The sequence below is a fragment of the Elgaria multicarinata genome, chromosome 13 (assembly GCF_023053635.1).
Source record: "Elgaria multicarinata webbii isolate HBS135686 ecotype San Diego chromosome 13, rElgMul1.1.pri, whole genome shotgun sequence".
Classification (NCBI taxonomy): Eukaryota; Metazoa; Chordata; class Lepidosauria; order Squamata; family Anguidae; genus Elgaria; species Elgaria multicarinata.
The window spans coordinates 6,420,121-6,447,805 of record NC_086183.1 but is presented as its reverse complement, the minus strand read 5'-3'; the positions used below and the strand labels follow the sequence as shown (position 1 = coordinate 6,447,805).

At 46.1% G+C, this 27,685-nt stretch overlaps 1 protein-coding gene across 1 annotated transcript in view; it reads left to right on the top strand.

Moving 5' to 3' along the window:
* TMEM35B (transmembrane protein 35B) overlaps positions 1-27,685 on the top strand; it is a 225,240-nt gene that overhangs the window by 131,696 nt on the left and 65,859 nt on the right. The window lies entirely within an intron of this gene.

Here is a 27,685-nt window from a genome sequence, read left to right as displayed (position 1 = left end):
AAAACCCCACAGAAGGAGTGGGGGATACGCTGGAGGATCACTGCATCATTGAAATGACCCACGAACATCCGTGAATGGCCAGTCTTGAGCATGCTATAAAACACTCATCTAAAGAAGCTCACTGATGTAGCTAGTTGATTTCAGTGGAGCCTCTGCTGGTTCAAAGCAACTGAGGCTCCAGCCTGGATGATTAAAAAAGAAGAAGAAAAGACAGAACATCTTGCAGCTGTGGAGTTTCTAAAGCCCTTTGATGCGAACACCCCTGAAGTCTAAACAGAATTTAGATTTATTGGACTGTTATGCTTCTGCCCCCATTGTTCCTTGTAAAGGGAAGTTATTTGTCGCAATTAGGAAGGAAATGACTTTCAAAGCCGCAGGAGGCAGATTCTCCAACATTGCTGGAAATGAGCAAAACGTCACCATTTCTAGGACCCCCCACCCCCCCACCCCAGGCCAGCCAGCTGAAAACAAGGAAAATCGCTTGTGCTCCCATGTCTTTGTTGTGCTGCATTCAGGGTCAGAAAGCAAAATGGGGAGAAGGCATTAAAAAACAAAAGCAAAACGCATTTCATGCTTAATTCAGCATGGGTGCATATACAAATTTCTTAAAATTGTGGGACTCCTTATTTTATTTATTTGAATTAAACCCCACTTTTTCACCCCAAAAATGGTGCTCAAGATGTTTCAGCGCTGATTCTTGGTTTTGAGGGCCCGTGGTTAAAGCACCCTTAATGCCCCCCTCCTTCTCACCCCCATTGTCACCAGCTGCCTTTGCCCCACCTCCTATTTCTCATCACTTTGGAACATCGGAAGCTGCCTTATACTGAGTCAGACCATTGGTCCATCAAGCCCAGTATTGTTGACCCTGATTGGAAGCAGGCAGGATTCTTTCCTTGCCCTACCTGGAGAAGCCGGGGATCGAACCGGGGTCCTTCTGCACACAAAGCATGTGCTCTATCACACTGAGCTATGGCCCCTGCCACTTGCTTGCTGGGCAGGCAGAGAGCCAGGGAGCAAGGAGGCCTTGGTAGGGTGACCCTATGAAAGGGAGGACAGGGCTCCTGTATCTTTAACAGTTGTATTGAAAAGAAAATTTCAGCAGGAGTCATTCATATATAATGGAGAACCTGGTGAAATTTCCTGTTTATCACAATAGTTAAAGCTGCAGGTGCCCTGCCCTCTTTTAAATCTGGTCACTCTAGTATAGCTCCTGCAGCTTTAACTGTGGTGATGAAGAGGGCATTACACCAGGTGCTGCATGCATACAAAGGACACCTGCTGAAATTCCCTTTTCTATGCAACTGTTAAAGATACAGGAGCCCAGTCCTCCTTTTCATAAGGTCACCCTAGCCTTGCCTACCCTTGGCTCCAGCCCTGCTTCCCATGGCTATCCTACGGAAGTAGATGCAGTGTCACAGCCTTGTAATCTCTTACAGGTGTAAGTATGGCTGTGCTTGTAACTCTCCCCTCTCCATTCCCACACCCAAGTGCACCCCTTCGAGTGTCCCCCAGTGTTGGCTCCAACTGGGCCAAATGTCCCCAGGCCTCTTGCTCCGTGGGCATCCACTTCCTCCTCATCGCTGTTGGTGCTGCTCATCCACTTGCTGGTCTCCTCTCAGAAACAACTGGACTGAGACATTTTACTGTCTGAGGTGAAGGACAGGGGGGCGGACCCCTCCCCACACCCCTTGAGAAGAGGAGGGATGTAATAGCACTTTTCAATTCAGTGGAGGCAGATGGCTTGGATGTCAGTGGGCGGCGAATCTTCTTTGGGTTTCAGCCAGGACCAGTCAGAAGTCTAACTTCCTTCAGAGGTCTGACTGGTTCGGACTGAAACCCGGAGCTGGTTCATCACCCCAGTGAGGTTGGAGCCACCCACCTCCACTGATTTGAAGGGATGTGCCTATCCAGTTCTGATTTAAAGATAAAGAACCAGAAGAATGGAGAGCAGCAGTGGTCTTGACCTTGCCCATCTATGGTTAAGACCTGGGCCGGCAGATTAAACAGAAAGGCACACAGGTTCTGCATTTCTATCAAATTATAGCAATCCTTTCTAAATGTGCATCACTGCATATAAATCAGCATATGCACATCTCATGCAGAACTTTGTCCTCTTTTTGGAAGATGCACATAGGGTCACCCTACCCTGGTCTCCTTTGCTGGCCACTATTTCACAGTGCTGAAAGCTCTATTCAACTTGCTTGATGCCGCATTCACTTATTGTGTAATATAACATGTGTCCTCCAGTGATTTAAAAGCCCAAAGGGTTGACAACAAAGTCACTAGGAGAAGCCTCCTTGTCATAGACTAGGCTGTTGTTACGGGTCTCCTGTCTGATTTATGTGAGCAGGGCTATTGGTGTAGTCTGCCCTGAAGCTATAACTTGCCAGAGGCCAGCATTTGATAAAGGAGTGTTAATAGCCCAGAGATGTGTTTCTATGGGAACTCATGATTATATCAGTTCCCTTAAGTTTTCTCAATGGTGTAGCCTTCACCTGGAGCCCTCCAGATGTTTTGGACTAAAACTCCCATCAGCAGTAGCCAGCATGGCCCATGGTCAGGAATGATGGGAGTTCCAGTCCAAAACATCTGCATGACAGCAGTCTGGGGAAGAAAATACCAGAAAAGGTGACCATATGAAATCTTTAACCGTTGCATAGAAAAGGGAATTTCAGCAGGTGTCATTTGCAGGCATGCAGCACCTGATGAAATTCCCTCTTCAGCACAACAGTTAAAGCTACAGGAGCCTTGCCCTCCTTTGTATCTGGTCATGGTAGGCGGGGCTCCTGTAGCTTTAACTGTTGTGCTGAAGAGGGAATTTCACCAGGTGCTGCATGCCTACAAATGACAGCCGCTGAAATTCCCTTTTCTATACAACTGTTAAAGATACAGGAGCCCTGTCCTCCTTTCCATATGGTCACCCTAATTTAACCCCCAATGAACCATGACGCATGGTAGGCATGTGCGGCTGCTATCATGAATATGCAACTACCGATGGTGTCCAAACATGGGCACCATGAGTTATTCCAGGGTTAAACAACTCTTGCATAGCACTACTATGAACAAAGGCAGGCACAGTGAACTCGGTGTGTCTTGGGAACCAGCCCACATAGATGTGGGCAAGGAGTGTGCCAGGTATGCCCAGGCACACCCTAATGTCTCAAGCGATAAGCACTGAATTGAGGGGGGCTATTGAGTAGGGATTCAGAGGGGGATTGAGACTAGGGCTGTGCACGGACCCCCCGATCTACTCCGCACCCAATCTGCAAATTCCGGATCGGGCCCGCTCCGGCCCATGTCAATCCGCCTATGGTCTGTTCTGTTCCGCTGCAGAGCTCTGGCTCCGAATCGGAGCTCTGCAGTGGTGGCGCCGTCGCCAGGTAAGGCCCCCTCCCTCCTCCCCCCTTACCTGCGTCTGTCACGTTCTGGCAGCGGCTTCACTTGAGGCCCAGGCTCAAAGTGGAAGGGCAGGCCACGGTTGCGGCCTGGTCTTCCGGTTTGAGCCTCAGTGTCAGTTGAAGCCACCACCGGACCGCGACAGAGGCAGGTAACCCCCCTCCCCTCTGCTCCCTTACCTGGCTCTGCTGCCATCGCCACACAGACTGTGGCAGCACCAGGTAAGCCCCCACTTACCTTTTTTTCGGAGCTCCAGATCGAGGCGAAGGATCTGCTTGGTCTCGATCCTCTTTGCCTCGATCCGCAGCCCCCCCCCGACCCACTTCGTCTCCGCCTTTGTCGGAGGCGAATCAGGCCGCCTCGCTATTGCTTCTACGCTCCGAAGCGGAGCCTAGCCCTAATTGAGACGCAGCAAGAATGGTCGTCTGGCTGCACTGTTGCTGCTGCCCCCGGCAGCAGGAGCAAAAAGGAGTCACTCTGCTGGGAGCAAAACTTCAAAGGGTCCAGGAGGAGGGACCCCGAAGGCTAATATCCCCTTGTAAGCCCCTCCTCCGGCTAGTGTCACCACAAAGCCCCACCAATGCAGGGCCCTCCTGGGGAGCAGAGCATCAGTGTCTACATTGTTTAGTAAATAAATGAATAAAAAATGTCCTTTATGACTGAGTATTCAATAAATGTTCACCTTTAAAAAACATCCCTTGGTGCACACCCATGCCAGGCCATAGGTTTGGATGAGGCTTTTATTGTGCAATTGCTTTGCCTCATTCCCGGAGTTTTACAGGGAGTCCAAATGACATCACATTCCCATTGTAACCCTAATCCATTTCCTCCCCATTCCTCCCCCGTGTCTTTTTCTTACCCAAAAGCTTCGCTGCTTATGTGTGCGTTTGTCAGCATCACACAGCTTAATATTACTTCGTGGCAAGAATATAACACAATCAGTTCCTAGGGACCATCAGCTTGCAACCCTTCGCCTGTTTAATAAAAGTGTCCAAATTCCCAGCAATCCCCAGCCAGGACTCCCCCCCCCCCGTCTAAACATGGCCAGGATTGCCCCCTTAGTCAGCTAAAGTACAACACAGCTTGGTTTCCACTAATGTCCTGGGGGAGGAGGGGCAGTTTTCTCAGTTCATACACGCCCGCCTGCCCCCCCCCGCTCAAAACACAGAAAGTAACTCTCCTTTGCAGGAATACCTCCCTCCCCCTGTAATGTAATATACTTTTCTACTCCCAAAGCCGAAAAAAGGAATGATGCATTTCCCCTCTTTTCCTTCTTTTTTAAACATACTGTTAAGTGCAGAAGAATAATGGAATCACGCACTTTATTACATTACTAATTATGGTGTTGTTTTATTATGCTGTTCTAAGTACAAAAACATATCCCATTTAAAAAGGAAAATAAGAAGAATGGGCTTTGTGTGGAATCAACTAATTCAGTACATAATTTTGTAGCAAGCAATTATTTGCTTAAAACTTGAATTAGCTAAAAGAGGATCAAATCTCCCTCTCTGTGGCAGCTCACACACCAGGAAGGTGAAGAAATAATTTGTTAGGAATACACCAGCCTGTTAAATAAATACTATACATGCCACGAGTGGAAAAAAAAAAGCAGCAGTGTAATGGCAAGAGCCTTGGGTTGAGATTTGGCTAGTTGTCCCTATTCAGAAGACACCTTAAACCACGGTTGTAAAGCCATGGTTTAAGGTGTCTTCTGAACAGGGGCATTAACGTTAATTGCACAACGCATAGCTGCCCCCCATCTTTGTTTCTTTATGTGCATGCAGCCCTGATTCAAATTGGGACCACCACATACTGGGATTAACCCCCCCCTCTCTGTGTGTGCAGGGGCGAAGAAGAAGAAGAAGAAGAAGAAGAAGAAGAAGAAGAAGAAGAAGAAGAAGAAGAAGAAGAAGAAGAAGAAGAAAAACACACACTCCCATTGTGTTTTTTCTTTCTTTTATTACCCTGGATGGGGGGAGTGAATTTTGAGAAGCAAATAGATGGGGAGGAAGGTTTAAGGATACCACTCTCAGTGGTGATGGTTGCAATCTGTACTGGCTCATGCATACCTCCTCTAGAGTAAGAAAACAAGGGAGTGGGCAGCTACCTCCTACTGTACATCATTAACAGAACGACGTGTAGTTTGACTCTAGACCAGGACTTGACAGCAAAAGTCTCATGTCTAGTTCCCCCCTCCCTCTGCCATTTTATTTAGATGTCATTACATTTATATTCCATCTTGCCCTCAAAGGACTCAGGGAAGCATGTCGTCCCCCCCATTTATCATCACAACAAGCCTATGAGGTAGGCTAGGCTGGGAGAAGGCAACTGACCCCAAATGACCCAGTGCGTTTCAGAGCTGACTGGGGTTTCGAACCAAGGTCTTCCCGGTTCTAGTCTGACACATTAACCACTTCCCTTCCTGCCTTGGGGATCTCTGCTCCAATTAACCCTCATCCTGATATCACGGTGTGGTGTGTTTCTCAGCTCTTCCACTACAGCAAGTGTAAGAACATCAGAAGAGCCCTGCTGGATCAGGCCATGGGTCCTTCTAGTTCAGCACTCTGTTCACACAGTGGCCAACCAGCTGTCGACCAAGGAAGCCCAGATGCAGGTCGTTTCAACATCCTCCTCCTGCCCATCTTCCCCAACAACTGGAGTACATACTGCCTCTGATACTGGAGGTAGCATATAGCCATCAGAATGAGTAGCCATTGATAACCATCTCCTCCATGAATTTGTCCTATCCACTTTTAAAGCCGCCCAAATCAGTGGCATCACTACATTTTGTGAGAGCGAATCCCATCCTGTTCTCTGTCCTGAATCTCCCACTAATGAGCTCCATGGGACGTCCTCTGGATTCTAGTATTATGAGAGAGCCGCCAATGATGCTCAAATGCACAACATTGTGATATTGCAGTTGTAGCAGACATAACATACAGGGAGGAATGGGGGGGGGGAATGTTTGTCTTTTGGGACATCAGCAGCATATATATCATAATGTCTAGCACTGGCTCTAAATTCAAAATCCCAAAGGTCACGTGAAGTTAAACTGCTCCATTGGGCCCCTCAGTGGGCTGGAACAACAGATGTAATGCATTAATACTGCTATAAATTTAAACTGTGATGGATTTCCCATCAGGTTTTTGTGAACACGGCTATCAGTGTAGCTCGTCTTGAGGCAACACTTGGGTTGCACAACACTTGGACTTGACAAAAGACTGCTGATAGCCCTGTTCTGGTGCTGTGCCCTCATGGGAGCTGGGATGGCCCAAGAAGGCTACATGATGGCTGAAAAAGATGAGCTACCTGGATCTATACTTTCTTGAAAGGAGTACCAATATAATCAGGGGCTTCTTTTTTGGTGACTGCTAAGTGGCGAACACATGGACGAATGGCCCCCTAATATTGAGAAGGGCTCGAAGAAAAGGGCTATATAAACCTTATAAATGCACAGGTATAAGATGGCGTATACCTGGCTTGGCAACAGTACATGTGAAAAGGATCTTGGAGTTGTAGTCGATCACAAGTTGGATATGAGTTAGCAGTGTGATGTGGCTGCAAAAAAGGCAAATGCAATTTTAGGCTTCCTCAAAGAAGTATAGCTTCTAAATTATGGGAAGTGATAGTTCCATTCTACTTGTGTGCTGCTCAGGTCTCACCTTCTGTACTGTGTTCATTTCTGGACCCCACACTTTAAGAAGGATTTATATAAACTGGACTGAGTTCAGACAAAGGCAACAGAGATAGTCAGGTAGGGTGACCATATGAAAAGGAGGACAGGGCTCCTGTATCTTTAACAGTTGCATTGAAAAGGAAATTTCAGCAGGTGTCATTTGTATATACGGGGAACCTGGTGAAATTTCCTCTTCATCACAACAGTTAAAGCTGCAGGTGCCCTGCCCTCTTTTAAATCTGGTCACTCTAGTATAGCTCCTGCAGCTTTAGCTGTTGTGATGAAGAGGAAATTTCACCAGGTTCTTCATATATACAAATGACACTTGCTGAAATTCTCTTTTCTATGCAACTGTTAAAGATACAGGAGCCCTGTCCTCTTTTTCATAGGGTCATCCTAAATCAGGGGACTAGAAAATATGTCCTATGAGGAAAGATTGAAGGAATTGGGCATGTTTAGCCTTGAGAAGAGAAGACCGAAGGTGGATATGAGAGCACTTTTTAAGTGCCCTAAATAGCTGTCACATAGAAGAGGGCTGCAACCTCTTCTCTATCATCCAAAGTAGGGTGACCATATGAAAAGGAGGACATGGCTCCTGTTGCATAGAAAAGAGAATTTCAGCAGGTGTCATTTGTATATGTGGAGAACCTTGTGAAATTCCCTCTTCATCACAACAGTTAATGCTGAAGGAGCTATACTAGAGTGACCAGATTTAAAAGAGGGCAGGGCACCTGCAGCTTTAACTGGTGTGATGAAGAGGAAATTCCCCCAGGTTTCCCATATATACAAATGACACCTGCTGAAATTTCCTTTTCAGCATAACTGTTAAAGATACAGGAGCCCTGTCCTCCTTTCCATATGGTCACCCTGGGGCTCATCTACACCAAACAGAATATTGCACTATGAAAGTGGTATATAAAAGGCAGGAGCCACACTACTGCTTTATAGCGGTATTGAAGTGCACTGACAACTTATACTGCTGTCATACCACTTTCCTAATGTTATATCCCACTTGGTGTAGATGTGTCATGGGCCCCAACAGTTGTTAGTACACTCCAGTACCACTAAAAAGCAGTAGTGTAGATCCTGCAGTGCACTTCAATGCCGGTATAAAGCAGCAGTGTGGCTCCTGCCTTTTATATACCGCTTTCAAACTGCTTTCATAGTGGAATATCCTGCTTGGTGTAGATTTTTTTAAAATTTTATTTAATTTAAAGAAATATATATATATATATATATATATATATATATATATATGGAATGAATACAAACAATACCTTAATTACTATCAAACCAACAGTTATATGAATATGTATAATATATAAAGAAGAAAAAAATAAAAGTTGATTGATACAACTTCTAGGGGAAGGAAGCTTAACTGAAGTAGAGAAAAAAATTAAAAGGAAATAAGGAGACAAAAAGAACAGAAAAGAAAAGTCCCCCCCTGCTTGGTGTAGATGAGCCCTCTGACTGTAGGAATTCTACAGTTTAACTATGCAATGAGTGAAGAAGTCCTTCCTTCTATCTGTCCTGAATCTCCCTCCATTCGGCTTCAAGGCATGACCCCTGCAACCTGTTCTCTATTGTCCAAGGTTGTAGGAATTCCATACTTTAACTATGCACTGGGTGAACCTCTCATCAGTCAGCTTCATGGGATGTCCCCTTGGGATTCTAGGGCCTCAGCTAGACATATCGCGATGGAGGGGTGAAGATCTCGCAATATTTTAATCACGAGATCTCCCTCTATGTTTACACGCGTCGCACGATGACCTCAGAGGGAGAGGACATCGCGCCCACCATTTTTTTTAAAAGAGGAAGGAGTGCACGAGCGCTTGTGCGCAAAAGGTAAGTGTTTTTTCATTTTTAATTTTTTTCCTGCTCCCCCACCCCACCCCACCCCTGATGGGTGCAGAACTCCTGAAGAGCTCTGCACCCCATGTGTGGGTCCTGGCTCCTTGCAAGTAACCGTGAAGAGCCAAGACAAACCACAACACCTGCCCACACGTTCCAATGTCTCGGGATCATCCCGAGACTGTGGAAACAGCGGGCCTAAAGTGTAGGGCCATATCCCGGGGCATGGGAGGGATCAACCCTCCCTGATTCCAGGATCCCCAGTCTGTCATGTGAACACACAGGGAAGATCCCGGGGATCGCCCCAGGATAAAGCCCCTTCTAGCTATGGCCTAGGATTCTGAGACACTTTCACCACACCGTGCATAATATTATACACCTCTGGCATGCGCCTTCTTGTGTTTTTTCCTAAGCTAAAAAGCCCCAAACATTATCACCTTTCCTTATAGGGGAATTGCCCCAGCCTCTTGTCCTTTTCGGCACTGTTTCCAGGTCTACAATAGAACTTTTGAGTAGGGTGTCCATATAAAAAGGAAGACAAAGCTCCTGCCTCTTTAACAGTTGTATTGATACCTCTTTGATATCTGGTCAAGTAGGCATGGCTCCTGCAGCTTTAGCTGTTATGACAAAGAGGAAATTTCACCAGGTGCTGCATGCATACAAATGACACCTGCTGAAATTCCCTTTTCTGTACAACTGTTACAAGAGCCCTGTCTTCCTTTTCATAGGGTCACCTTACTTTTGAGGTGAAGTGAATGGTATTGTACACAGCATCCCAAGTGTGGTCATACGATAGCTTAGTACACACATATTATGATATTGGCAGTTATATTTTGGATTCCTTTCCCAGTGGTACCCAATATGGAAGTTGCCTTTTTTCACAGCAGGTACCTGCTAGGTTGATTAGGCCTGGTTAGGCCTCATCTAGAGTATTGCATCCAGTTCTCAGCTCCACACTTCAAGAAAGACGCAGACAAGCTGGAGTGTGTTCAGAGGAGGGCAACCAGGATGATCAGGGGTCTGGAAACAAAGCCCTAGGAAGAGAGACTGAAAGAACTGGGCATGTTTAGCCTGGAGAAGAGAAGATTGAGGGGAGACATGAGAGCACTCTTCAAATACTTAAAAGGTTGTCACACAGAGGAGGGCCAGGATCTCTTCTCGATCCTCCCAGAGTGCAGGACACGGGAATAATGGGCTCAAGTTAAAGGAAGCCAGATTGCAGCTGGACATCAGGAAAAACTTCCTGACTGTTAGAGCAGTACGACAATAGAATCAGTTACCTAGGGAGGTTGTGGGCTCTGAACATTCAAGAGACAGCTGGACAACCATCTGTCAGGGATGCTTTAGGGTGGATTCCTGCATTGAGCAGTGGGTTGGACTCGATGGCCTTGTAGGCCCCTTCCAACTCTGCTATTCTAAGATTCTATGATTCTATGTTTACACCTAGCTCCCCACTACAACCCCAATATTCTGAAAAGGAGAAACACTGGAGATTAATCATGTCTGGAAGCCTCATTCTGAGGCTGGGAACTGAAAAGCAGGGTCCGGAGTGGAGCCCTGGAGAGGCATCAGACTTAAGCACTCTGCACGTGGTCAGGGAGACCCTTTCTATATATTCTTCTTGCGGTTGAAGGGCTGAGCACCAGCCATAGAACAGGGACTGGAGGTGAGGCCCAGAACAGGTGAAGTATTGCTAACAGCTCATAGAGAAAAGAACAGGAATGGCTACGTGCAAGCCCAGAATCCAAAGCAGGGAGGGAGAGAAAGAAAGAGAAACAGCATCAAGCTTGGCCAGCTTGGCCCTCGGCTGCTCCGCGTCCTGTCGAGAAGACATTCTCCTGAGGAGCTGAATATAAAATCTTGCGCTATAAGCCTGCTGACAGCAGGATAAAGCGGGTCGAAAATTTGCTTAGTGCTACCCTGCGAAGGCTTTAAAACACACATATTGTTGTCTCGCTGCTTGCTACGGTGACCTACATAACGGCTCAGGCTCACGCACGAGTTTTCTTTCCTGTACCACACTATTCCCGCCTCCCCCCAATTCCCTCTATCCCTTGCCTGGCAGATATTTCGCCCGGCCTTGCGTTAACCGAATCATACACACACAGTGGCTAAGAGCCGGAGGCTGATGAAATCTCTTTGCAGAAGGACCGGCGGATGGGCACAGAAACGGTTTCGCTGGGCTGATGTGATGCCGAGGACAGAGAGCTGGGAGCCAATCTACCCTGCCCTGTTAATCCTTTGGTATTCATGGGGTTTTATGTGCTCCCTGCCTCTGGTTCTCTGGTTCTCTGGTTCTCTCTCTCTCCCCCTCCCTGCTGTTAACTCAATTTCATCACAGGGTGCAGCTCCATTTTCATCAGTGTCACGGGAATCAACGGAAGGAGGCCTAGAGATCAAAAATCTTTCAGGGACCCTGGGGTCTCTCCCTGCTTCTCCTGATGGAAGTACAGCAGGTATCCATTTACTTATCGATATGCCAGTTGTGTGTGTGTGTGTGGGGGAGACCAGAGCGGCAGCACTAGTTTTAAAGCAGCCAGTCCCCCAAATGCAATGGCACACGGTCCCCCGAGGCTGCTTCTTGCCATCTAGATGCAGAAAGGCAGACTACTCTGATCATCCCCCTGTTACATTCAAAGAGACCCAACTGTCTCATGAAGTCCCCACCCCCCACCGCCCAAGCAGTGTCACAAATTCCAGTAGCTCGCAGCCACAAGCCATTGCCACTAAGCAAATAAAAAAAGCCCCGAAGAAGCCCTGAACGAGGTTTGCATTTCCTTGCTTCTGCCCAGTGGTATTTCAGAGCACCAGTGTCATAGAATAGATAAATTGGTAGACTAGGATGGCAGAGGCCTGGGTTCAAATCTACACTTAGACACGTGAAGCTTGTCACACACGGCGCACGACATCCAGGAAGGAAAAGGATGTCGTGCCTGCCATTTTGCTTGTTTTTGTAAGGGAGACGGAGTGCACGAGCGCAAAACTATAAGTTTTTTTAAAAATAATAATAATTCCTGAGGAGCTCTGTGCCCCATGTCTGGCTCCCGGCTTCTTGCAGTTACTCACGAGGAGCTGGGACAAACTGCAACACCCACCCACATGTTCCGCAGTCTCGGGAACATTCTGAGACCGTGGAAAAAGCAGGCTAGAAGTGTAGGGTGAGATCCCGGGGAAAGAGGGGGGGGATCATCCCTCCTTGCTCCTGGGATCCCCTGTGTGTCACGTGGACACACAGGGGTGATTCCTGGGGTATCGCTCTCTCTAGCTATGCCCATAGTGTTCCTAGAATTTCCCTCTTTCTCCATAGATGTTCAATACACTGTATGATTTTTCAGGGGGAGGGAAAAGAGCATGTTGATCGTGGAGGAAATTGGAATAACATTCTCCTAAGAATCAGTCCATACAGCTACAAAGGCTATATCTGATTTTCTAAAACCCACAAAGACAATGCAAAATGAAAACGTTCGGATTTTTATTGGGAACAGTGTGAATCTAGAAGAGCCTCATGGTGAGAAAGTCAGTCTTTATCTCTCAAACATCAAACCCTTTTATTTCTAATTCACTGGAAAATTATAATCGATATAGGTTTAACAATTCAAAAAGGCTTCATTGGGATGTTAATTGTGCACTTTCCATATTCTAATCCCCGTTGGGTTCCTCCTATGGCAACAAACCTGACTATAGAACATCCCTTGTAAAAATCAGGCTAAATGACTGAACACAGATGGGGACTATAGTAAGGTGACCACATGGAAAGGAGGACCGGGCTCCCATATCTTTAACAGTTGTACAGAAAAGGGAATTTCAGCAGGTGTCATTTGTGCATGCAGCACCTAGTAAAATTCCCTCTTCATCACAACAGTTAAAGCGGCAGGAGCCTTGCCCTCTTTCGCAGAGTGACCAAATAAAAAAGAGAGTAGGGCTCCTACACTATAGATGTGACTATAGTAGTCACCCTAGACTGTAGATGTGACACAACTGGCTATTTTCTGAGACAGAATGAGTTATCCATTCTTCCCTTTGGTTTCGAAGCACCCAAACTGGTTTCAATGCTTTATTTTTCCTCCTGCTCCTCCATGTTCTAACTTTAACCATGGTTGGAGGCCTGCAACTTCCTTTTTAAAATGGCTGCCGCTCTGCCGTATGCTTAGCATCACCCTCAACTTTGACCTCTTTCCATGCCTAGCAACCAATATGCCAAAGGAAAGGGGACAAGGAGGTGAGCACTGGGAGTTGATGTAATGACTACTGAGAATACAAATATCTTTTCTGACTTTCCCTTCACTGCAAGCTGCTGCTCCTGCCGTTAACAGAGTTTGCTGCCGGCTGGCCAGCTTTTTTATTTTTAAATTTCAATGTTTTAAAAAACTTGTGTATGATTATCACAAGAGCAATCATTGTGCCAGGTTTCGTCTCTTTATCTTTTAAAATGACAGAGATATAAACATTTTCATTAATTCCCATGAAAGTAGAGCTGCTCTTTGGCTGGGGAGGATAGGAAAAATCTGGACCAGGTAAGTGTGGGAGGAGGATGGGGGATGTTAGATTGGAGCCGCCTCCCCTAACTAGGTGCCCGTCACACATCTGGGACTACAACTAGGTTCCCATCACACATCTGGGACTCCAGCCAGCATGGGGATTATGCATGTGGATGGTACAACAGTCTTGTATCATGCCTTAAAGAGGCAGGGCCTACCTGCCTCTTTAATTCAAATTCAGTCCTGTTTGGAGGTCATGTCAAGTTCTCCAGTCACCTCCTCTAGCCACCTCCTGCTTATTCTTGATCATACAGCTGTGACCTCCGAGTCAGGGCAGCTATTAATAACTTTGCCATGTCTGCTTATGTAAGTGACAATGGCCTCCAACTGCCCAGAAGGGATCTACCTCCTTGAAGGCAGTGCAACGTATTAGGTAAGAAAGCCTGAGAAAACTCTTGATGGCTAATTAGTAGAATGTTTCCATGTAATTAAGCAAGGTGGAGGCTGTATTCCCAACCTCCTGGACTCTGTAGGAATGGGTTCCCTGTAATGCACGCCCTCTTTCCCTCTGCAGATTACCTGGCACTGTGCCCCCCCCCCCAATCTGATGGGGTTAACGTCTAGTAATCCTGAAATAGGCAACACAGTAGGAAGAGGAGGCAGGGATAGGGTGACCAACTGTCAGGATTTCCCCGGATTTGTCCTGGTTTTTGTTCTTTCCATGGTGTCAGGGGGGATTTTCTATAATTTTCAATAATGTCCTGGAATGACACACCTTCCTCTTTAAGGCTGCCATTAGCATGGCAGGAGGGAATGACATGCTTTCTTGAGGCACATAATTCCCCTACCCCGAGCTCCAATTGAGGTCTTAAAGGGGAAAGTGGGTCATTCGTGGACATTATAGAAAAGGCCCCAATTGGAGTGGATGGTGGTGGTGCAGAATGAAATCCTTTCCCCTCCTCCACTCCAATCGGGTTCTTTAAGGTGGCGGGGGAATAACGTACTTTCTGCAGGACTCAGAAAGCTGCTTCCCCACACACACACACTAGGTGTCCTTTTTTGGTTTCCCAAATATGGTCACCCTAGGCAGGGAAGAATGTAAATTCGTCTGTGTGTTACGATATGAGAGCAATGTAGGGTTATCCACACTGCCTTGAAATATTCCCTGTTCTTTAGGTTTAACACTGAGGCAACAGAAGCTCCTATGGATGAGAAATGCATGGATGAGGAGGTATTGCATCCTTACAGTGGACGCTGGTGGCCTTGATCTCAGCGGGGCTGTAAATCCATTTTGGGTTTCAGTCTGTGCCAGCTAGACCTCTAAAGGAACTATCCAAGGTGCTGAACCTAATTGGAGGGGGCAGTTGGTTCTGACTGAAACCAAGAATGGATTCACAGCTCCACCGAAATCTGAGCCACCAGCCTCTGCTGCATGCTGGGTAATTTAGGCTGCCTTCCCCATTTACCTGGGAGATTTACTTCTGAGAAGAAATGCATAGAGACCATTGTGGTATCCACCAAAGTGACAAGGAATGGGTTTGCTTTTTGCTCAACACCTTTCCCCAATGGAAACCTTTCCCCACCCTGGAATGTAGCCTAGGAGGAAGGAAGAAAGGAGGTATAGCAGGCACACGGAAGTTTTAGTATGAGGATCACCCTTCCTCATGGTGCAATTCTTACTACTATAACCCCCCCTCAAAAGATTTCCCTGATCCCCCATCAAACATTCTCTGCTTTTGGATACTTGACCATAGATGGAAGTGAACCTCAAGAGTTAGAAGACTTTACATCAAAAGGTATGCTGGGATTGGCCCTTTTTCTTGTTGCTGAGATTATTTGCGAACATGTGCCCTGAACCAATTTAAGAGCCATTCCCTCTCATCAGGGCCCCCAGGATCTCTGCAGGATGGAGAAAGGGGTAGACAGCAGGGATCTCTAACAAAGGCTTCTCAGTGAATGACTACTTCCAGCAGTCTTTGAGAATAGCTATGACTGGTACAAAAACACTATGGACCTGTTCAGAAGACACCTTAAACCATGGCTTTAACCACAGCAAATAAGGTAAAAAGCCTTATTCACCATGGTTAAAGTCATGGTTTAAGGAGTCTTCTGAGCAGGGCCTATATATTTGCAGTGTAGTTGTACTCTCCAGTTTTGCTTTTCTGATAGCTGTCCTGGAAATCTGATCTTCAGCTGTTCTACTGAGAATGCCAACCACGTCCTAGAATTCAGTCAAGGGAGTCAGTCCGGATACTGGCATATTAAGTGTAAACAGTGTGAGTGTGCCCTGTCATGACCATAACTCACAATCTTCAGGGGGGAAAAATCTGAAATGGATTGAGCCAGCATGGGATTGGTTGGCTTTGACTTGATCAGTCATGGTGTTCCCACCACCATGGTTACAAACAATGGAAACAATTCACTTAAAGTTGAAGCTTCCTTGGCTGTCCTTTGTGCAGTTCCCTCCTTTAACTGGAGCGGAAGTATATAAGTGCAAATACATATATCATATTCATACATTTATCATAGATCTGGGACTGGCTACAACTCAGTGTTGAGTCTACACTCATCAGACCTGGGTTTGTAGTGTAGTTGTATTATGTGTGAAATGGGCCCTTTTTTGAAATAAGAGAAGTGCTTAATTGTGCTAAGAGCAGTATGAATCAGATGGATCTTGAAAACAACTTGCTGATAGAAGCACCTCCATCACATCAAACGATCACTCTTGGCTTGCCAGAACTCAACTCTCTACAAAAACTTCATCGTTCATGCCATCTAACATTGACAAATGTGCCTCGCTTACACGACTAAGACAGCAAGGTCATTAAACTGCAATGAGAGCAAGTGGCAAGCTATCGCCAGCCTTGTTAACATGAACTACGCTTCCCGCAGCACTTTCATCTACCTTCAGAAGACCGACATGGCATGTGCATAAAGAGGGGATGGGCGTGGTGAGGAAAATCGGAGGAACAGCTGCAATCATACAAGAGGTGAGAAGATGTAGACATTGCTAGAGGAATGCCCTTAGGGATTGAATGATTTTGTCTCATGGCCAACTTCATGGAAGATTTTGTGATTGGCCTACGCCATTCTCTGCTTTGGGTAATAGACATAACTTGGGGATAAAGCACACACTTTGCACATACAAGGTTCTGGGTTCAAGTCCTAGCATCTCTAGGTAACCCTGGAAAAGACTCCTGTCTGAAACCCTGGAAAGCCACTGGCTTCCAATTAGGGAAGGAGGAAACTGACTATTTTGGGTTATCCCAATTTCTTATTTCCAATCTGAAGTTTGGTTCATCTTGAATGTTGAGAATTTTCTAAAATAAACATTGCATGAAAAGTCATAAGCATTTCTTGTGCACATTTCTCCTAGTAGCATGCATTTTCATATGCATTGTTGCCTACCATGCACATTGTTGCAAGCAATTTTCCTAATATAATGCAGTTTTGAACACCTCCCCCTTCCTCAGTCTACACAATTTTGTACACATTTTTTGATTGGAGAACTACATTGCACTATCCACAGAAGTGCGGATTTTGAAGGATAACCGACTTTCAATTCACAGCATGGCCTGAAAGTGTGAACTGGGAAGTTGACATGAAAAAGCAATCAAATGAATTTCTCCACCCTCTCTCCTGCCAATTAGTGTAGCCAATACTGAGCTAGATGGACCAATAGTATGGTATAAGGCAGGGTCAGTGCCAAGCGTAGGCATAGTTGGATGCTTGCTGAGGTCCCATACACCAGCAGGGGCCCACTGACAAGAACCACCCGGAGTTGAGCCTCGTCTTCATCATTGCAACCTGCTTGTTTACCTGCTTCTTGTTCTAGGCCAGATAACAGTGGTGGTGAGGAGGAGGAACAGGAGATGCCATGGCCCACGGATTCCCTGGCTCCCTGGGAGAAGGTAGATGCACTAAAGGAGAGCCCCACTGAAGACGTCTTGCCCAAGAGGCCTGCAAGACCTGGAACCAGCATTGGCATGAGGTACATGGAAGATTCCTATGATGCAACAGTGGATTTCCAGAATTGGCAGGAAGCTGGCCTAGATGGCTTTTGATGTCCCTTCCAGCTGATTCTATCCACCTGGATTCTTAGCCTGGTAATGGTAGAACTGATGGCATAATATGGATTTTCCAAGTTTATGCCTCCCCGCTGCTCTCTTCTTGCTTAGTTGGCGATATCCTATTTTTCAGTAATGAGATCTGAGCCACTGGCTTATTCTGATGTCGGATACCCTACTTCCTGGAAGGGCAGGTTTGATGTGAAAGGTATAGTTAATTAAGCACCTGATTAAATTTGGCAGCAGCTGCTGGGGTTGATTGAGAAAGCAAGAGAAAGATCGTTACCTCTGCTGATGCAGCGGTTGGGGAGCAGGCAGTGCTGGGGGGGGGAGGCTGGAAAAGGGGGGGGTGAGAAATCCTACAATACAGCATTATTTCTTAATGACCCATTTGTCTTCTTGGCTCATTAACATTCCAGGAGAAATGGGAGTTGCGAGAAGGTACAACTGAGCAGTAATTCCTTGAGTGGTATTAAAGAATACCAGTCTCTTTATTTCTCTCCTCCCCCTGCCACTCCCTCACGGTGTATGCTTTCCTTTTAGATAGTTCAGGGTGAAAACTAGGGCTGTGCTCCACTTCTCTTTGGGTCAAAGAAGCAGAAGTGGATTGGGGTGCTTCGCCTCCCCTTAAGGCAGAGGTGAAGAGGATCGGGGGGGGGGAAAGTGGAGCGTCATGGAGCGGATCGAGATGAAGGCGGATTCTTTGCCTCGATCCAGAGCTCTGAAAAAACAGTAAGGGGGCCTTACCTAGCACTGCCGTCACCCATGTGGTGACGGCGGCAGAGCCAGGTAAGGGGGCAGGGGGGTCTTACCTGGTCTGTCGCGGCCCATCGCCATCTTCACTAGAGCCCACGGCTCAAGCTGGAAGTGTAGGCCCCAAGTGGGGCCTACAGTTCCGGGTTGAGCCGCGGGCTCTAGTGAAGATGGCGACGGGCAGCGAAGGACCAGGTAAGTCGTGTGCGCGAGGGGGGGTTACCTGACCCTGCCTCTGCTGCCCGGCAGCGGCTTCAACTGAGCCCAAGGACTCAAACTGGAAGAACAGGCCGCAACTGGAAGACCTGGTCTTCCGGTTTGAGTCCTCGGGCTCAGTTGAAGCCGCCGCCGGACTGCGGACAGACGCAGGTAAGGGGGTAGGAGGGAAGGGGCCTTACCTTTTGCCGCTGCCACCGCAGTGAAATGAAGTGGACCACTGGTGAATCGGGGCAGAGTGGAGTGGACCCAATCCAGAAGTTGTGGATTGGGATCCGAAGCAGATCAGGGGGTCCGTGCACAGCCCTAGTCAAAACATATGCATTTTAAAACAGAAACACCCCCCTCCACAACTCCTGGCATTCCCCAACCATTTGTAGGACTTTTTTTTTTGTCTAAATGTGCATTCTTAATTATTATTATTTTTAAAAAACCTATATGCCTTCAAGCCTCACCTATATATTTGAAAGCTCATCTTCATAGCCGTGAAAACTAGGAATTTGCATCAAAACTGCAGAATAAATCCACCCCTGGTTTCAACCACCATGGTCCATGGGAAAGAGTAACCATGACTACAGTTGTTAGCATTCCTTCACTAATTAAAGATGCTGGACTCATCCACACAACCAGGAACCACTGGTGTTCATCCACTTACAGTGTTAACTCTTGGAAGTTTATTTTTTTAATTTTTAATGTTACTCCTCAGCCCAAACGGTTCCCACAGGGGCTTGCATATAATCAATTCAACAAGACAGTTCCTGCCTGCAGGCATATAACCCGCAATAAAAGAAAAGAAATGGGAAGTGAAGAAGGGAAAAAAATGTATTCGTTCAGTGTGGCTGGTGGAATGGTCTTACTCTCCTTTATCTCAGCTTACTTTTCAAGGAAACGTGAGCTTCTCATGGTATAGAGGAGCAGGACCCCTCCCCAAAAGAGAAGCATCCAAGGAAGATCATCAGTCCTTGGGACACAGTCCAAAAACGATTCGTGTGACTCCTTTGCCTTTCTCCCCAGTCAAAAGAGCCCAGCTGGGTGTGACTGCATTTGCGTTTATGTTCACCTCTGTTATCCTAACCACTCCCAGTTGTGAAATTTATAGTGAAGGGGCAGGGATCGTGAGACTGGTTAAGGGTAGATAGGGATGGGTAAGAAATTGGGTATACTTGGAAAACGGGCTTGAAAAGTGCGTACTTTTGAAAAATGTGCCCAATCATGCTTTATTTATTATTTCATTTATTTATTGAATTTATATCCTGCCCCCATTTTTTCAAGGAACCCAAGGTGGCGCACATAATCCTCCTCCTCCTCTCCATTTTATCCTCACGCCAACAACTCTGTGAGGTAGCTTGGGCTGAGAGTGTCTGTAACTGGCTCAAAGTCACCCAGTGAGTTTCCATGGCCAGGTGGGGAACTAGAACCAGGATCTCACAAGTCCCAGGCCAGCAACCAGTTCTAACCATTACACCAAACTGGCTCTATTTAGCCCATGGGAGAAAAATGCTTACATTTCAAAAATGCACACTGCTGATGTGTACTTTTGGAAAACGTGCAGAAAAATATGCACATGTTTTGGGTGTGAATCAGTACTGGCCCTGCAGCTTGCAATCTGTTATGGACACGAGTTTCAACGAGGTTCATGGTGGAAATTGGAGAACCTCAAAGAGCTTGAAATCTTCTGAATCACCCATCCCTGGTGGTAGATTAGACTGTGTGCTAGAGGGCAATATAGGGACAGTGATTACGGAATCAATTAGCCATGGATTCCAGACTGATAAAAGGCAGGGCTTCTTCATGTGTAACTAGCTGGTGGAATTGGTTGCCACAAGGGGGTGTGATGGCCACTATGTTAGATTGCTGTAAAAGAGGAGGAGACACTTTGTGGAAGATATGTCTATTAATTACCACCAGAGAGCAATCTTATGCCCACCAGACCATGTCTTGGGGGTGTGTGTGCATAGGATGGTTTGGTTTCCTGGCTCTGAGCTTGGAGCCAGGTAACTGTACTCCACCTCCCCTGTAGAGAACTGTGGCAGCTTCCTCTCTACTGAACAAAAACGGAGCATGGAGATGGCAAAAAAGTAGGTGGAGAGACCAGGGTGGCTGCTTTATGTAATTTCCCATGGCTGCCCTAGTCTCCTTCCCTTCCCCTCTGAGTTGCCACTGCTAGATGGGTGAAATTTCCCATCTAGCAGAAATACAGGGCAGCTGGAGCCACCCTCTCCTCATGATCTTCATTGAATACTTGGCAGACTTCACATTCAGAGGCTGGTGACTACCTGGATAGTGCCCTTAACTATGTTACTTAAATGAAATCTCCAGGTTCAGAAGCAGCATATGTCTGAATATCAAATTATTATTATTATTATTATTATTATTATTATTATTATTATTATTATTATTGAGAGTCATACAGTATGTGGGTGTTCATACCCTGCTTCCCAGAGTCATTTGTCTGGCCATTGTTGAAAATAGGGTGTTGGACTAGAGTGCTTGAATTATGGGGATAGGGAAGGCATAGGCAGCCTTTGTTGAAAGGCACAGGGCTCACCCCTTGCCTACCGCCAATTTGAGCACAATCATGGCCAGTGGAGGCTGGTGGCTCCAATGTCACTAGGGCAGTGAATCCACTCCAGGAGCTATCCAAAGTGCAGAGTGAATTCACCACCCAACTGACATCAGAGTCACCAGCCTCCATGGATCATGGCCCTCCAGAACCACCTTAAGAAAAAGTAGCTAAAGAGGCCATTATGAAAGACAGGTGGGCAGGATTGCAGGCATTGGCTTCCCCTGAGAGTGAAGGCTGGAAGAAAGAGGAGCCAATTGAGAATTGCACCTTAAGGTTTTCCTGTTTACTAGATGGATCTGAGGTCCACTCCTCAGAGTCAGGGGCACCTCCTGGGGACTCATTGATAAGATATGGGTCTAAGGCAGTGAAACCTACTTTAGAAGATCCAGGGATTGGTTCTGGTGCTATCCCAGTGCCACTGTCTCTGAGGGCTTCAGTCCTGGGCCATGACACGGTTGCCACCTATTTTTCTTGACTGACTCCCCATTTTTAACAGCTACATGGGCAGGCAGGTATGGTACGGTCCTTTTCATGATGGGAATAGCTATACCTATTGCATTTGACTGGTGCAGGTGGGTGAGAATTTCATTTTGGTTCATTTTTCATAAGAATCTACCAGAACATGCAAAATTCTTCATATTCGGGAGAGAAAGAAGTTGAGGTTTAATGAACTGAAATGCAGGAGAAAGTGAAACTGCTTGATTCACCCACCTCTAAGCCCCACACCTTGCAATCCGAGCACTGCCTCATTTCTGACTTCTAGTTGCAAAGAAAAATCGTAGCTGAGAGCAAGGACTGTCCCATCTTGCAAATGTTACTTTGGGAAGTGCCATGGATGCTGATGGAGCAATGACAGCACTAATAGGAGCATGATATTTCAGGGACTGGTTCGAGCAAGCGAAGGTTGCAACCTTCCCAAGCTCCCACAGCAATTAAAAGGCACAGGGGTAGGTGGCCTGTGTGACGGAAGATGGTACAGCTTAATAGGAGGCAGTGCACAAGGCTGATTTCCCCCAATAAAGGATCCAGGCACCCTCCCTCAAAGGTGATTTGTGTGAGAGTTAGCAGAGGGGCTGGCTTGACTTGTGTCCTTGCTCCTGTGCCACAGAGGGAAAAACAACCACCACAACAGCAACCATCTCCAGCCTGGACAATCACTACACGGGAGAGAAAAAGGGATAGGCAGAAAGGCAGAAAGGTTCTGTAGGAGGGATGGCGGAGCTGAGATTGGCACCTGTGCAGAGGAAAATGCAGCACACTAGGTTTGATCAATGCAGCCGGCGAAGAGCAGAGTTTAATGCAGAGATAGGATGAGATATCTAGCCACTTGGGGCTGAGGGAAGGCAAAGACGCTTTAAGCAGTGATACAAGGGGAAAAATACTCCAGATCTGGCAAGATAAAAATCTTAATGGCACTGTTGATGTTTTTTTCATTTCTTCTGCTTTTGTTACACCCCTCCTCCTCCTCCTCCTCCTCCTCCTCCTCCTTCGATATCTGGATTTTGTGAAACTCATTCTGAGTGAGTTTCTGGATTATGCAGTGTCATTCGTTCCAACACTCATTCACCGGTAGATTCGACTATTTCCCCCCGTTATTTGGAAAAAGTTGCAAACAATTCTGTAAAAAAATTGCATCAATATACATAACTTATGATAGCACATAACATTTAGTGAATTGTCCCCCATTCCATCTGACTTTTACCTGCGTATGTTTTCCAGTACGGCACATGTCTCAGCACAAATGTACGTATTTTCTGCAAATGAATTTGTGTAAATTTCAGGGAAGTAAAAAAATAAAGAAATTTCGAAGTCCATAGGTTCTGCAGGTTGGATTCTTAGAAATCCAAACTCATTTTAGTACATCTCAAATTTCTCCTTCTCCTTCTTCTGTAGTGTGAGACTCATTTGACCAAAAATGCATGAAATTGCCCCAATAATGGCTCCCTGATGACATGGCTCTCCCAATGTTGTTTCAACTTGGCTTCACTGATTCATTAGCACATTTTTTGATTTAGGAGTAAGTCCTTTTGAACCTGGTAGGCCTCACTTTGGATTAGACATGTATAGTATTGCTAATATTGGATTGCATCATTCCCCCTCTCCTGATGGACACCTATAAACCTTTGGGTCTGCTTTCAAATAAAACATCTGTGAGTTTTGGCAAGGCATCCTTATTTAAAAGAAAAGAAAAGAAAACCAAGCTTTCTCCTAGAAGTTCAGGTTGCATGGAATGGCACACTGTGACTTTATATATTTAACGAGCCTACATCAATCACTGCCTTTTTTGCAAGTGTCATTTAACGCTGCATGTCTTTAAAAAATGAACTGCTTGAAAAATGATCCACCCACTGTGTAAAAAGTGTGTTTTTTTGTAGGTATTTAAATACTGGCTGCTATAGTGGCAGCTCCAAGGATGTGGCAGATGATACAGCTATTCTTATGTTTACTCCCATTTTGAATTTTCCCCCAAATGTCCTTCAGAATTCAGAACAGGGCTTTCTGGGAACAAAACCTGCTTATTTTCTCTTCATCCAAATAATTCCCCCCTCTCCTCTGAAATACTGATGAATTGAATGAGCCAACAGTGTGATGTGACTGCAAAAAAAGCAAATACTATTTTGGAATATGTTACTAGAAGTATAACTTTCAAATTGCACAAGGTATTGGTTCCCCTCTATTTAGCACTGGTTAGGACTCATCTTGAGTATTGCGTCCAGTTCTGGGCACCACATTTCAAGCTCAAGGGGGTTCAGAGGAGGCCAACGAGGATGATCAGGAGTCTGGAATCGAAGCCCTATGAGGAGAAACTGAAAGAACTGGGCATGTTTAGCCCAGAGAAGAGAAGACTGGGGGTAGACATGATAGCACTCTTCAAATACTTGAAAGGTTGTCACACAGAGGAGGGCCAGGATCTCTTCTCGATCCTCCCAGGGTGCAGGACATGGAATAATGGGCTCAAGTTAAAGGAAGCCAGATTCCGGCTGGACATCTGGAAAAACTTCCTGACTGTTAGAGTGGGACAACAATGGAACCAGTTATCTAGAGAGGTTGTGGGCTCTCCCTCACTAGAGGCCTTCAAGAGGCAGCTGGACAACCATCTGTCAGGTATGCTTAATTGTGGATTCCTGCACTGAGAGGGTGGTGGTGGATTCAATGGCCTTACAGGCTCCTTCCAACTCTACTATTCCATGATTCTATGAATCACACCATTTCGAAGTGGGTGAAATGGTTGCCTACTGAACTTTTTTGATTTGGTATAAGCATTATTATTATTATTATTATTATTATTATTATTATTAGTCTACTCTGTCTTTTTATAAAATACACAAGGTGGCTTACAGTAATAAAACATCAACAAGAGTATCACAATAAACAAACTAAGAAAAACAACAGAAGCAACAGAAGCTATGACAACAACCAACTGTAACCCTAAAACACATTTAACACTGTGATCTTATGCAAGTTTACTTAGAAGCAAGTCCCACTGAATTCAGTCAGTGGGGAGTACTCTCGGGTAAGGGTGCATATGACAGCAACCTAAGATAGCAGCACCTCTGCCCACTTTGGGCCACGTCACATCTTTAAAGGACCAGAGATGAGAAAGAAGCGGTACCAGTTCACAGAAGAAGATACCTAAAGCCACCCTGGTAACACATGCATGTAGAAGGGTGGGGGAGGTGGAAATATAATAACTCTTCATTGTATTTCATTAGTTGTTACATTGATACCCATCCTGCCGCCAAGAAGCTCTGTACCTTGGATACCTCCTTTAGAGTTCCAACTGGTTCTGACTGAAACCCAGAGTGGATTCACTGCCCCATTGACAGCAGAGCCACCAACCTCTACTGATCCAAAATTTGCCTTCTATGGAAAGAAGGGATCTGAAGTTGCTTCTGCCCCATCTTCAGGGATGCCACAGCTGACCTCATTCAGCAGGGGCCCCTTACTGTTTGTGTAGCATTTTCAAGGGACTGCCATGGGGCAGGATGTGTGTGTGTGTGTGATGTCTGCTTCTCTTAGCTCAGTTGAACCTACCTAAATCTGGTGTGAGCTGTCTATTCAGCTGCATGGATTGCAGTTGCACAGGGCTGGTATCACAACATAAGCAGAACCTTGCTGGCTCAGAGCAAAGGTCCAACTAGTCCATGAACCTGTTTCCCACAGTGGCCAACCAGATGCTTCTGGGAAGTCGCCAAGCAGGAGAGGAGGCTGGCGTTGTTCCCCAGCAACTGGAGTCCAGTGGCCTACTGCTTCTGATCCTGAAGGTAACATACAGCCATCATGTGTGCATCTAGCCACTGGTGGGATCTCCTTCACTGGAGTGATTTAAGCAGAGGCTGGTCAGCCATCTAGTAGGGACACTGTAGCTGCATCTGGCATTTCAGAGCCTGATGTGTGTGTTTGCGTGGACTAGATGATCTTCAAGGTCTTTTCTAACTCTATGATTCTAATAGTCATTGACTGCCTTGTCTTCCAGGAATTTGTCGAATCCCCTTTTAAAGCAGTCCACATTGGTAACCGTCACTGCATTTTGTAGTAGTGAATTCCATAGATCTATCTATTTATTTATTACATTTATATCCCAGCTTTCATGAAACCCAAGGCAGCCACATGGGGTTCCTGAGTGGTCTCCCCTCCAAGCATTGATCAGACCAATTTTCGATCCATTTCCTAACGTGGCATTTGACTTGTTTACATCTGCTACTGCACACTAGATAAACTTGTTATTTGAGCTATCCCCTGTAATTTCAAGACCCCTTTCTTGGTCAGTTCCCACCAACTTAGGACACCCCCCCCCCCAGTATATATGTGAAGTTAGGGTTCTTAGCTTGGATCACTTTACACTTTCAGTGAAATGCACGTCATTTTATCACTCAGTTTAGAGAGATCCTTTTGGAGCTCTGTGCAATGCCTTTTTGTTTAAACCACCCTGAATTATTTGTAGGGAGGTCAGAGGAATCTAGTTAGGGGATGGGTTGGAGTCCATCGAGCTGCTTTTTCTGTTATAGGGAAACAGAAAATTTGGGACCTTGCAGTAACAGAGCAATTCATTAAACATCATTAGGTGCAAAGAGTTCAAGTAGAAATTGGCACTTTTTAAAATGAAATATGGTATCCTTTTATTGGATTTGCTAATATTGAGAAAGATACACAACAACTTTTCAAGACACATAGAACTCTATGGCATGATCTATTAGGATGATGAGTGATAATTTTATCAGATAATCTTGCTTGTACCAAATAGAGATTCTGGGTGATCAAAAAGACTGTTAATAAATGGATTCACATGAGGAGTATTTGGATTTGATACTGTTCATTATTACTTGGAAAAATCCAATAAATTCAGCAGTGTGTGTGTGTGCACCCCTTGATGGGTTCGTGGGGGGGGGGGGAATTGGCCCCTGGACCTTTAGATGTCACCACAACAGTCTGAGCTCTACATGGGGATGTCCAAGGAAGCTGCATCATTATGCCACAAGCCAGAGCCAGTCTTGAACAATGATTGGAAAATCTTCACAGCACCTCTTTCCAGCAGAGTGAAGAGGTGCAACACTTTAGGCACATCGGAACACAGGATGCTGCCTTACATTGAGTCGTGCTATTGGTGCAATGAGCCAAGTACTGTCAACACTGGCTGGCAGCAGCTCTCCAGGGTTTCAGGGAAGAGTTGGGGATTGAACCTGGGACCTTCTGCATGCAAAGCAGATGCTCTGCCCACTGGGCCATGGCTCCCTCCCTGATGTCAGGAGGGTAGCGTCCTCATGAGGACGATTTTCTTGACTCCCAGATTCTTAATGCTGGACTGAGGAAACTTTCTCCTGAAACTAACTTCAAATGTGGGAACTTGACCTGCATCGTGCCTGGAAAAATTCTTAGTCCCGACAAGAATGCACCGATTTTCCCACCTGCCGCTTGCAAGCTCAACAGCCAAGGAGCGTTTTCAAACAGCTGCAGCCTTCAAAAAGACAAGTGTGGCGAGGGTGCAGAGAACAAAAAGGATGGAGCAGGGAGTTCAGAAGCCCACAGAGGAACTGGCTCAGAAAGAAAAAGTAAGGAAACAAAAGAGGAGTGATAAAAAAGGAGCACAGGCTCCTGCAGAAGAACAAGGCCGCGTGGGGTTGCCTGGGCATTGATGTTTAATAGCTTAACAGGCAGCTGGAGACGTCGCACCGGAGATGCAGCGCCATGTCGCAGTTACAGCCCTTAATGTTTTAGGTTCTGAACATGCTGTTCCTCGTTGTCCCTGTGGGTTCACCTGGACAGCTGTTCACCAAGACCCTATGCAGATGAGCAAAGTAGGCTGGGATGAAGTCTGGTTGTCTGGGTGGATACAAACAGCCATATAAACACACCTTCCACTGCACATTGGTACCTGGCAAGATGAAACGCCTTCACAACTTGGGCAGGAGAAAACCAAGCTAAGAAAACCCAAGACAACAAAAGAAAACCAACAGAGAAAACCAAGCCGGGCAAGAGAACGTGCCTAAAGAAAGGTTGATCACCTGCATTTGCTCCCTGTACCGAGATGCGAATGAGCTACCTTGGGGAGACCATTCCATTAAGCTGGGGCTACCACAGAAAAAGCCTGTTCCCAAGCTGCCACCCCTGAGTTTCTCTTGGACAGGGCACCTGGAGAAAGACCTCTGAGGCTGACCTCAGGAACAGGGTTAGCTCATACCGG